This window comes from Juglans regia, chromosome 7 (genome assembly GCF_001411555.2).
Source record: "Juglans regia cultivar Chandler chromosome 7, Walnut 2.0, whole genome shotgun sequence".
Classification (NCBI taxonomy): domain Eukaryota; kingdom Viridiplantae; phylum Streptophyta; class Magnoliopsida; order Fagales; family Juglandaceae; genus Juglans; species Juglans regia.
In genome coordinates this window covers 23,983,294-23,997,145 of record NC_049907.1, presented here as the reverse complement: position 1 = coordinate 23,997,145, position 13,852 = coordinate 23,983,294, and positions in this window count along the sequence as shown.

The following is a 13,852-nucleotide window of genomic DNA, read 5'->3' as shown; positions in this document are numbered from 1 at the left end:
CTTCTGACTCTTTTATGCTTGGTCTCTTCTATTTCTTGGGAAATGGCACAAACACTTTTGTAGAATTTTCAACTCAGTGCATTAGACCTTATTATTGAATCGAATTCTCTCCTAATAGTGAATTGGTTAAATAATGGCACTCGATCGCCTTATAAATATTGTGAGATTTGAGATGCATCATGCATTTTCATGCTTCCTTAATTCCGTTAATCATAGTCCATGTTTATAAGGAAGGAAATTCTTAGCCACATATGTCCTTTTTTTTTTTTTTACCGAAGAGCCGGTAGCCACATAATTGTGGCCCCGTCCTAAATTTATTAAAAAACCCTCACTTGTAGTAGAGGAAAATCGTGGTTACAAACCAGGCATCTGAGAGATTACAAGTAACCTCCCAAATACAGAACCAACGCAAATGAAACAAGAGATCTAAACAAGCCTAAATAATAAAGCAATAAAGATATAAACAAGCCTATTTGACGAACACCGAAACAATAAAAAAGTCTAAACAAGCCTATTAGAAGAAAAATCTAAACAGGCCTATATAGTAAAACAATAGAATCTAAACAGGCCTAGAAAAACCTAGAACAAAATTGAACAAACTATAAACTCTGAAGCAACACCTTCATGTACGAAAATAAGGAATACCCATCTTCTCAACACGAAGAATACCTTTTACACGTCTTGGAAGACAAAGATGCCCTTCATAAATATCATTCTTTCCCATTTCTCCTTCTCTAGCCAGAAAATCAGTCGCGCTGTTTCCTTCCCTATATTGATGGACCACCACAAAGTTTATTCCCTCGAGATCTGCCTTTAAATCATCAAAGAAGTCCTAAAGATACCATAAGGTGCATTTCCCATTCCGGAACAGTCTACAACAATATGAGAGTCACTTTCAATAATGACATTAAAGAAGTGAAATTGCTTACAAAGACGAATGCCCTCCAAAATAGCTTTTAGCTCGGCCCTGTTATTAGTCTTGTTCCCAAAGTGAGCTGAGAAAGCCGCTTTAACCAACCCGAATTTCACCGCTTTAGTCCTGGTGAAATCATGGGTAATTCCACCACCTCCCGAATTACCTAGATTTATCTATGATTTCCACGACAACTCCCATCACAATTAAGTTTCACCCAACCTGTGGGGGTTTGGACCAAGTTATTATTTTTACATCTTTTGCCCCAATACTAGGACGGTCAACCTGGAATTCTTCTAGAATTTTAATGTCTTGCATGGGTAATTTTAGGATAGCTCTAAGATTATCAGCCAATAACTTAATCCAAAACCGAACGTCCCTCCAAATTTTCTCGGCATTATCCTACACTCCTTCCATTCTAGCCTTACATCTTCTTTTCCACAAGCTCCAAGTAATTAGGCAAGGAATTAAACCAACTAACATGCCTTCGATGGAGGATTTTTTTGCATAATAAAACCAGATCATAACTCTGGTTTTCCAAGGCAACTATTCCGTAAACGGAACTCTCATCACAACACTTGCATGGGACCAAACAGCCAAAGCTACATCTCCTGAAGATAGAACATGATCAGTAGTTTGTAAGGCTTTCCACATGAGGAAGCCAAATAGATACCCTTGCTCTACACTTTGTCATCCACGGCTAAATAGTTGGACCAAGCTTTCCATAAACAAACTGAAATTCTTTTCGGCAGCACACTATGCCAGAACCATTCATGATACAATGTATTCGGACTTTTGCTTCTCACGACCTCCCACATCGTGCTTGTAGAAAATCTACCATCAGAAGAAGGTTTCCAAATGAAGATGTTTAGTCCACTTTTTCTAGCTGGCACATTTTGTAAAATCTCCTCTGTTATTTTCGAACCAACTAACTCCAATAACTGATCAGATTTCCAAGAATTATTAATCCAGCAGTCTTTAATGCATAATTTAGAGTTTAACATAGCCTCAACTCTTTCTGATAGAGCGCCTGAAGCAGGCCATTTGTCAAACTAGGATGAAGCGTTTCCTCCTCTCACCTGCACTTTAACTTTCTCCATAACTTCTGGAAGACATGATATAACCGACTTCCAAAAATGGGAGTCAGTAGGCCTGTCAACATATGACGGAATATGCTTATTTCTGAAGTACTTTGCCCAAAAAAACTCAAACCACAAAGTCTTAACCGTTAACAACTGGTAAGAAAATTTCATGTGAAGGGATTTCTGTACACCTTTAAGATCTCTCAAGCCCATTCTCCCTTCTAAAATAGGCTTACAAATTTTCACCCTAGATCTCCAATGAAACTTTCATTTGCCGTCCGCCTCACCCCAAAGAAAGTTGGCCAAAAGATATTTTATACGAGACACAGTCACCATGGGAATATTCATCATAGACATTATGTGAATCGGCATGCTTGATAAAACGTGTCTCAATAAAATAAGTCTTCCTCCATGCAAAAGAAGCTTCATTTTCCAGCCTGTGATTTCCTCCTTATTTTCTCAATAAGCGGCACCATGATCCTGGACGTCAATCTTCCTGATACCAAAGGCGCCTCCAAATACATAACGGGAAATATGCCTTCCATAAAATCCGTAAGTCTCAACAACCACGCTTAAGGATTAAAGAGATATGCTTTGACATAAACAGAGCTGATTTATCTTTACTAATAATTTGACCCGACCACTTCTCATAAGTCTCAAGAGTGTGAACAAGGTTTTTCATAGATCTCTTATTCCCATTCGCAAAGATAAGAATATCATTTGCATAGAGTAAATGAGATACCAGAGGAGCACCAACTGGATGATGAAATTTTCGAATATGCCCTGAATCAAAATTTTTTCTGAGTAATCTTGTCAGAACTCCCTCTATAATAATGAATAGCAGTGGAGAAAGAGGGTCCCCTTGACGCAAACCCCAAACTGATTGAAAATAACCAGTGAAAGTCTCATTCATCATAACAGAAAACCACAGGGATTCCACACAATTCCGTATTAATCTGCAAAAATTATCAGAGAAACCAAAGGCCCTAAAGATCTCCAAAAGGAAATCCCAATTCACCATGTCATAAGCCTTAGCCATGTCAAGTTTCACCATCACATTTCCACCGACATTTTTCTTATGTAACAAATCAACTATTTCCTATGCGAGAGCGATATTTTCAAAAGGTTGTGGCCAAGAATGAAAGCCCCTTGTTCACGGGAGAGTAACTTTACTACAACCACAGTTAGCCTTGAGACAATAATGCTAGAAAAAATCTTATAAGCCATACAACACAAACTAATCGGTCTAAATTTGTCAAAACTGGAGGGATTAGGCACTTTTGGAATTAAAATAATGAAAGAGGAAGAATAGAACCTGGTTAGGGGCGCCCCCCTAAAAAAATCTCTAGCCGCCTCAATGACATCATGTTTAACAATATCCCAACAAGACATGTAAAACTCGAAATCGAAACCATCTGGACTCGGACTGCTCTCTTTGGGGATGGAGAAAGCTACTTGTTTTACTTCGTCATCTGATGGTTTTGCGCAAAGGGAGAAATTCTCTTCCTCATAGATTTGTCTCTTAATCAAACTTGAGAAGTCACACTCCTCAACACCCGAGTTTTCAGAGAGAAAAGTATGAAAGAAGTCAGCAGCTTCCTTATGAACAATATCGGCCCCCTCAAGAATTCTTCCCTTGTCAAGCACCATCCTTGATATCTGACCCTTTTTCCACTTCTAATTAATAACCAAATGAAAAAAACTCATGTCCTAATCCCCCTTTGTCAACCATCTTTTTTTAGCTATCTGACCTAAGCAGCTGGCTTCCCTCTTTTCCCACAACTGAAGCTCAATTTTACTAACTAGGAAATTGGCCTCAACTTCCTTAGAAAAACCAACCTGAAGTTGATTTTCCAGAAATTCTATACGTTCCTCAAGAATTCTTAAATTATCTTCCACTCTCCTAAAAACATTTTTATTCCAAGCACATAAGGCCACCTCGGTTCTCTTAAGTCTAATAGCAAGTTTTAGAAGACCCTAGGTTGAGTCATTCTGATTCCACGCATCTTTAACACATGACAGGAACGATTCATGAGAACACCACATATTGAGAAAACGAAATGGCGAAGGACCATAATAGGAAAGTGGCACCTCCGGATAGACCACCATCGGGCAATGGTCAGATGATTTCCTCATTAAATATTTAAATTGAGCCGACGCAAATTTCCTAAAGAAATCATCATTTATAAGCACTCTGTCCAGCTTCGCCCAGCTTCTAGACACCCCTTCATGGCAATTACACCATGACATAAGTTGGCCAGAATTTGATAAATCAAATAGACCACAATGATCTAAACAATTATTAAACTCGGACATAGGTATAAGTGGTCTTGGATTTCATCAAATCCTTTCCGAATCCATGCGTATCACATTGAAATTTCCCAACACCATCCATGGTGCGCCAGTCACTTACGTCGCTTCTAATTGTTGCCACAACTCTCTTCTTTCCACATAATTACATTTGGCATAAACAAAATAAATCTTAATTCTATGGCCGACCATAACCAACCATCCAGAGACCAATTGAGAAATGCAAGAAATTACGTCAAAATCATTCAGATCGTGCCAAAACAGCCACAACTTACCACCCTGTCTTCCATTAGAAATAGAGAACTTGTACTTTAAAAAATTCCCCAAAATAGACATACGATTCTCGGATACAAAAGGTTCTGAAATGGCACATAGTTTTACATGGAATTTATAAAGAAGCTTCTTCAGCTTGCCTCTAGACTTTCTCAAGCCTCTAATATAATAGAAAAAAATTGTATCAATCACAGATTAAGTTTTTGAGATCGGGTTTGAACCCTTTGAGATTTCCTCACCTATAGTTCCTCTGTCAACGTTGGTATTTCTCCTTCCTCTCTGTCCAACGCACAACCTAGCGCCAATTCCCCTTGACATACACCAATATGCACCTCCTCGACGTCCTCAGAGTTTTCATTTTGTATTTGAGGCGTTATTTCTCCAAGAGGTCTATTTTCATCACACTGCACTTCTTCACATTCCTCATCACTACTCTCTGATAAATCAGCGCTCACGTTTTATCCAACATTCAACTGCGATTCCATAACAGCTCCCTCTGGTTTTTTCCTCATTTTCTTGAACTTCCACCATAAGGTTTTCCATAATTATCGGAATATTCACATCAATCATAACCTGTGTATTATTAGGATCTGCCTTATTAACCACTTATGCAGCCCAACCATTCAAGCCTGTAAACTCTTCTGATGAACCTTTGTTATTTTTAGGCTACCATATCTTTTTATCTTTCTGTTTACCTTCACCTTTTTTCTTTTGGCCAACCCTGCAAACCACCAATGTATGCCCTTGTCAATAACATTTGGAACAACAAAACCCAATTTTTTCATTCTTTGCTTCCTACTAGATACATGTGTTGGGTGCCAAAACAATAGGAAAATCGTTCACTAGTTCCATGGTTAGATCTACTTCCACGCAAATACGTGCCCCCGAGGCTCTCGTGCGATTAAGAATAGCATTGTCTGTGCCAAGATATCGACCAAAACAGGTCACCAAAATTTGTAATAAATCTATTTTGTATAGATGCATCGGTAGACCTGGAAAACAAAACCCCACAGGTGACTCTTTATTCGCATCAAAGTCTTTAGACCATTTGAAAAGCCGAAAGTTGATCCCTTCCATTGTTCTTCTGTCACGTGCCCAACCATGCACAATGTCAGTTCATTTTTCATCTGAATAAGAACATGGTAGTCATCCATAAAACTAATCGTTGGTATGTCCTGCAGACCCCAAGTTTTTACCACAAACAACAGGATTTTGTCAATAGAAGGTCGAACCCTTATGAATTTCATAATCAATGCAAAACGAAATTCTTCTGCTGCCTTTGTCATCTCACTTTTGGAAAATATAAAGCCCAATTCACCATTAATCTCAACTAGGAAACACATAGGGATTTTAAATGTTGAAGCCTCCATCTTCTTGTTCACCACCTGGGCATAAGATTGGAGGGGCAAAGGGTGCCCTCAAGGGCACCCCCAAACACCGAAAGTCCAGCAACCAAAACCAAAAATGGAAACACAGGAAAAAATGGACGATCCAAAATAAGAAAAATAATCGCCTTCGTGATCGCCAAAATCACTCTTGCCAAAAATCACATATATGCTCTTATTGTTTTCACTCTCCCTCTCAGCTACCTTATAAGTGTAGTTTAGGTATTTTTACATTGGATCAAGCTGGAATCCCTTACTTGCAATAGTAGTCCCTGACCTTTGTTTTGACACATAGCCTTGTAGATGGTTTGGTTTGCTTTAAACTCTTTGTATCTACTATAGTTTTATAGTTTGTAGTTTTAAAGCTTAGTTTTGCAATACCTCTGTTCCCTACGTTTCTTCTTATAAAAGGTCTTTCTCTATTTCCTTAATAAGATTTAAGCCTAGTTTGGGTATATTATCATAATAGCTCACTATTATTCGTTACTTTATTATTACTTTTCACATATTTTTTATTACTATTCAATATTCTATAAATAATTTTTTTATTTCTTTTTCACTGCTATTCACAGAAAACTTGAAAATACTTCACTACCCAAACGCAACGTTAAGATTTCGGCCTTAAAAAAAATACAGATTTGGTGGAAAAGAAGATGACTTGAGTGGGAATTTTTTGTGAAACTCTTAAAATCTTTGTTACTATTTTTTGTTTAAAATAAACGATTTAGTATTAAAGAAATAAGCTATTGAAACTGTAAAATCCATATACCGTTTCTTTTTAGAAGACAGCTTCCACGGTGGAGTCCACAAATATTACAGCTTTAGGATAAAAAAGAAAGCAAAAACGAAAGAAGGTGAAAATGGCCTTGCTGTTTTAGTATGTTTTTCTTTTCAATATGCGATAATGGACTTGCTTTATCATTCGCCGTAGATCGCTCCCAGCGCGCAGATTGCTTCTTTTGCTTTACTGGAACAAAAATAAATAAATAACAAAAATTAAAAGTTGCCAAACACATTAAATTTTATTTCAACTGAAAAGTTCTATAAAGTAGTATACATCAATTTTTGATCTGCTTTATCTCTAGATTCTTGAATACTATTTTTATTCCGTATTTATTCTTTCGCAAATATTTCTTCTGAATACTAATAAACTTGTAATATGCACATTTATAATATCTCACCATATAGTATTGTGATTGCAATTTATTTAGTTACACCCAAAGCAACAAAAATAATCCAAACAAAAACTACAAATAAAATCAAAAGATAAAACTAGAAATGTGCTTTATAATATAATTTATGGTTCATTGCAAAATTACTACACGAGTTTTATCCTTTTTGTAACTCGAGATCTCAAATTTCAACCTTGTAGAATTGATATATGAAATTCAAGAATTTACAATTCAATACCTTCGTTTATTTTACTATTAGAACATTAATGATGTGATTGACACTTGATATTTAGGAAAAATATTTTGTCTACAAATGGATTATACAAAGTAATCACACAAATTGAAGTGACTTAATATGACTCATCAGTTTATAAAATTATTTTTATTGTAAAGTAAATCTAACGAATCAGATGAAACTACATCTGTTCGTAGAATTACTTTTGTATAATCCATTTGTGGTTCAAGCACTCTTTGATATTTATATGCCACGTGTTAGTCTCTAATTAACTAATGTGGTATCAATATTCACATTAACCAATAAGAGACTAACACGTGGCCTACTATTAATATACTGATGAAAAATTGATTTAGGTAATTATTTAAATGTTTTTTAAAATTCATATATCAATTTTGTATAAATTAACAACTGAGATCTTGCATTACAAAAACAATTCAGGTGTTAATTTCACAATTATTAGCCCTAAAACTTAAGTGCTTTCAAACCACCTCTGTAAATTCTTATGTCATATTTGATAGAAACACATGTCATCTCCCTGTCATCGCCTTGTCTATACCCTGAAAGGAAAAGAGGGACAAAAAATAAAAAAAGGTCTACTCACATGGCCAATCAGTAGATGCAGTAACTTTTGAAACTAATGCAGATAATATAATTTTTTAATTGTAGAATTTTATCAAATAATTTTAAAAAATAATAAATTCAATTTTTAGTTTTTATAAATATACTATCTAACCACAACTTTATCCCCTTTTTTCGCAGGAGGGGTGGTTCCCGCTTTCATCTTCTCATTACTCAAGGATGGCTTGGATTTACACCCTTGGGCCTTGGCCATGTGATGGAGATTCAAGAAGGGTCATTCGTAATGCTACTATGAGGGTTAGGCATGCCGAGACTAGGAGGGTGGCATTGGGGTGCATGCATGGCTCGACTGATGGTCCTTGGCCGCCCAAGACAAGGTCAATTAAGAGAAAGATAAAGTTGTTAGCCAATTCCTTGATTTTAGGGATTGGTTGGCAAAGCCCTTGAACTTAGAGGAGGAGGCAAACCCCTTGATTTTAGGGGATTGGACGGTTGCTAGAGGGTTGATCGAATATCTACTTCAAATTAGGGAGATTATCTATTTGTTAATTTGTTTGAGTTTGTTTCCTTTATTTTAGAAGTTGTTGGGATTGTTTCCTTAAATTTAGAAGTTTGACTTGTTTTGGAATTGTGATTTCAAATTTTAAAAGAAATGGTTAGAGGGAATAAATGGGGAAAGGCTAGCCGAACCCTAGAACTATTTATTTTGGGTTTGCATTGTAATTGAGCATTATGTTATTTTCAATAAAAGTGAAACTTATGGTTTGTCACCCTAATTTTCGAGAAGTGAGTGTTAGCCCGAGTTAGTCTTAATTTTCACCATCATACCAATCGGATCTTGGTGTTGCCTTGAGGTAACCCTAGATTCAATCACCCAACATGCCACAGACACTTGAGTGAGAGTGAGGCTTCCATCAACATGTAAGAAGCCTTTTTTCCATTTTTTTTAATGGGTGGCTCTATAGCTACCGTTGGGGTTATCGTTGGGCTCCATAGTGTATTTTCTTCTTTTTCTTCTTTTTCTTTTCTTATGTATTTTTTTAACTTTTAAAATATTTAAAATAAATTTATCATTAAAAAATACTTATTTAATCATTAAATAAATAAAAAACCCAACCCGAGCCTCAACGGGAGCAGCATCATTTCTCTTTTTTCATTATTATTATTTTTTTAAAATCTGGTCCACAAACTCTGCCCCCAATGTTGCCCACAAGTTTAAATTGGTATCACATTACAAAAGTATAAAAGAAACTAAAAGAAACATGAAATAGGAAGTAAAAGACACTCCTTTTCTTATATAAAAAAGAAAAATCTTAATTTGAACCATTTAAGCAAAGAGATTAAGGGCAGGTTTGGGAGGTGAGATGAGAATTTTGTATTTTATTTTAGTGTTTAAAATATTATATTTTAATATTATTATTGTATTGGAATTTGAAAAAGTTGAATTGAAATTTGAAAAAGTTAAATTGTTTATTATATTTTATATGAAAATTTGAAAAATGTGTAATAATGAGATTAGATGAGAATTTTGTATCTCATCCCACACTACAAAAAAAAGTAAGAATTGCTAGCGTTATATTATCAACAGTTGTTTATGAGTCGGTAAAAATATATTATTGCCGTCACTTATTATTGATGCTGGTAAATTATTGAATTTTTCGGTGTTTATATTGTTACGACGGTAATAATATCTAGCTTTGGTGACATTTACAAAAACGTCAAAAATTTATCCATTTTATGCCGGTAAATTAGTTTTTTCCCAACGTTTATATTATTACGCCAGTAATAATATATAGCTTTGCCGGCGTTAAAAAAATGCCGAAAAGTGATCAAATTAATGCCGGTAAATTATTGAGTTTTCTGGCGTTTATATTGTTACGCCAGAAATAATAGATACCTTTTTGGCGTTTAACAAAATGCTGGGAATTGATCAATTTTACGCTGGTAAATTATTGAGTTTTCCGGCATCTATATTGTTACGCCGAAAATAATATATAGCTTTCTCGACGTTTAACAAAACACCGACAATTGATCAATTTTACTCTGGTAAATTATTGAGTTTTCTAGCGTTTATATTGTTTAAAAAACACTTACAATTGATCAATTTTATGCCGGTAAATTAGTAGTTTTCCAGTGTTTTTATTGTTATGTCGGTAATAATATATAACTTTGGCGGCATGTAAAAAAAGGCCGACAATTGATCAAGACACTTGAATAATAATTTTTCTTTATAAATCACTAATTATTCATTTAAAGAATGGGTCATAAACCAAATTGGTAAATGACATCTTACTAAGATTCACAACTTAGAAAAAGAGTAGTAAAACTAATGTATAATCCACCACATCACCTAACACTTGACTTTAAAACTTTTAGAATCCATTCCAATTTCACCTTAGCAAAACGAAGCTAACGTTGATATATGGCATAAATAAATATTATCTCAATTACGGAAAGTTGCAAATACCATTAAACTAAAATATTAATATAATTTTAGATTCTTCACTTATAATCCCCTCAATCCTCAGTCCTTGTCATTCTCTTCTTCTTCTTCATTCCCCTCTTCTTCATCTTTCTCTTCCTCTTCATTCTCTATTTGATTTTGTCCTGAAACATGAAAAGAAATTCAAATGAGAGTTCAAAAATTCTAAAATAAGGTTGATTGATATCAACTAAACATATGTGGGATGCTCACATTTTTTTTTTTTTTGGATAAACAGAAACAAATTCATTTCCACTATCTCAAAAACAACCTTACAAGACAGCATGATCAAACCACAAGGCCTGATCAGCAAACTCGGGGATAGCACCCCACCACATCTGAACATCCAAAACATTCCAAGCATACCTAGCTAAACAATGAGCCACACCATTGCCTTCCCGATATACATGCTCAATAATCACTTCTTGGAAAAGACACATTAGACTCTTTACCTCTCTACTTAAATTGCCATTAAAAGAAAAAGACTCCTGGACAACTTTCAGCTCTTGCACAATCAACAGACAATCAGACTCAACAATTAATTTTGGGATGCCTAATGGAAGACACATTTGTAGACCCCTAAGAACAGCAAGTAACTCAATGGTAGATGGCTCATTCACTGCAGATTCAGCGACAGTAGCTGCCATCACCACCTGTGCATGCACAAATGTGTTTACTAAGTTTCGCAATTCAATTAATTCATTCTGCATTTTATCTAGCTCTGCCTTGAATATACAATCTTCTTGTGTAGAAGTTGGTAGTGAATGTGACAAGTTTGCCTTGTGGGATTTGGCCCAAACCCCAAATTACACACACGTCCAGGCCGTTCTGGGCTCATAACTTCAAAATAAACATCATCTGATGCCCAAGTCATGGTTCCTTCAGACCCCATTTCTATCGGACTTGTGTCCTGTGTTAAAAGTTCCTCCATCTCAGCCTGTAGTAGATAATAAAAAATACACATTATTCATCTTATAAATCCATTAAAATTAAAAAGTAATGAATTTGAAAATAAACATACCACTTTCTTCCTCGTCTCATCATTGTAGTGAGTGTCATCCTTTCTCTTATGGGTTGTGACAAACAACTGGACTCGACTTGGCAATGTCCCAGTTGATTTTTTCTCCAACTCCGCTAGTTGTGATAAGTCCACCATATTGCGACTTGCCCTTGCCACAACTTGTGCTTCAGAGGTGTCTTTTTCATGAAGTAACTTTCTCTTCAATTCGTGCTTGTAGTCTTTCCATTTCTTCCACAGGTTCTTTAGTATCCATTTTTTGAATGGATTCAATTTGTCATCATAAACTTTAAACTTGTCCTATAGTCAAAATAAATTTATATAAGTATATGTCTTGATTTCTAACAAAATTTTCAAAATATACCTACTTAATTAATAATAATGGTTTAATACAAGTTCTATGCCATTATAAGACCCCACACTTCCTCCTTTATGGTTTTAGGCACCGACCTCCAATTCGTGTAAATTATTGGAACCAACTTATTAGTTCTAATTATCAGACCACCAAACCTTACCACCTTTGAGTCTTGCTTTTTGATGGGTTGACTAAGATTATTGAGCTCCATATCTGTTCGCTTCCCTTCTAGAAGATGCCAAATGTCATGAATCGAGTGCAATGGTCTTTTTACTCTACCTCCATTACTATCTGTAAAAATAGATTTAGTGACAATGTTACTATTTTGTAAATGTGCATTCATAGTAAAATAAATAAGAAGTAAGAAAAACAGAAACATACCAACAATGACAACAACATGATCTCCAATGTCGGGAAAAAAAGTCGACATTTTCTCTTGGTTACTCATTGTGAAAATAGTTGGAGGCAAATATGTCTTGTTTGCAGCTATAATAACTGGATGAAGTTGTGGTCTCAAACACATCTCTTGTAAGTCAAGGCGTGCTTCTATGCCATCTTTTAATTTCGTATCAATATTTAACAGTGTGCCAATAATATTATCCACCAAATTTTTTTCAATGTGCATCACATCAAGATTATAACGCAATAAATTTTCTTTCCAGTAAGGCAAATTAAGGAAAATACTACGTTTCTTCCATGAGTGTTCCTTAACGGTAGTGGACCCCACAACTCTATTTCTTTTACGATTTGTTATAGCATTGCATCTTTCATCTTCTAATTGTTCCAAAATTTCATCAGGTGTTGGCATAGTAGGTGGAGGATCAATTTCTCGGGTACCATCAAATGTTCTTGCCATCATTCTCCACCTATCATTTCTTGGCAAGAATCGTCTATGCCCCATGTAGGAAATTTTTTCCATGTTTCAGCCATCTAGATCGTGTATTACCCATACAACAAGGACATGCTAAACGACCTTTCGTACTCCATCCAGACAAATCTCCATATGCGGGAAAATCATTTATCGTCCACATTAAAGCCACGCGCATTGTAAACATCTCTTTAGAGCAAATATCATAGGCTGGTGCTCCAACCTCCCATAATTCCTTTAATTATGATATTAGAGGCTCTAAATATACATCTATATTCATTGAAGGTGATGATGGTCCCGGTATAATCAACGATAGCATGAAAGTTGATCGTTTCATGCACATCCAAGGAGGTAAATTCTAAGGTACCAACATAACTGGCCAGGTACTATAGGAAATACTCATGTTACCAAAAGGATTAAAGCCATCTGCAGATAAACCAAGCCTAACATTGCAGGGGTCAGAGGCAAACTAATCATGTTGTGAATCAAACGTCTTCCAAGCCAAACCATCTGCTGGATGCCTTAGTACCCCATCATTTGTGCGGCCTATAGCATGCCATTTCATTTGTGAAGAAGTCTTCGATGATATAAAAAGCCTTTGCAACCTTGGTTTTAACGGAAACCACCATAATATTTTCGTTGGACTTCTTTGACCTTTTTTAGACCTTTCATCCATAGACTCTTTTTGCTTCCACTTTGACGCTCCACATACCACGCATATTTCCAGATTCTCATTATCCTTCCAAAATAACATACAACCATTGGGACATACTAAGATCTTCTCGTATCCAAGCCCTAACTCATTCATGTACTTCTTCGCCTCGTATGTATTTTTTGGCAATGATGCTCCTAGTGGGAGCAACTCATTCACAAATTCAAACAATTCTGTAAATATGCTATTACTCAATCCACCCAAACACTTCATATTCTAGAGATGTACAATAGCACTAAACTTAGTATGTTTTGTGCACCCTTTGTATAGTGGCTCACCAGCATCTTTCAACATATTGTAAAATTTATTAACTCTCTCATTTGAATCTTGTTGATTTTCATATTGCACTCCAGCTTTTCCAGCTTTGTAACACCCAGCTCCTTCATTCTTATGTACGCTTCTTCCTTCTTACGTATGCTTCCCTCTTTCTGACGTACGTTCCTTCCTTCTGACGTAAGCAAATTC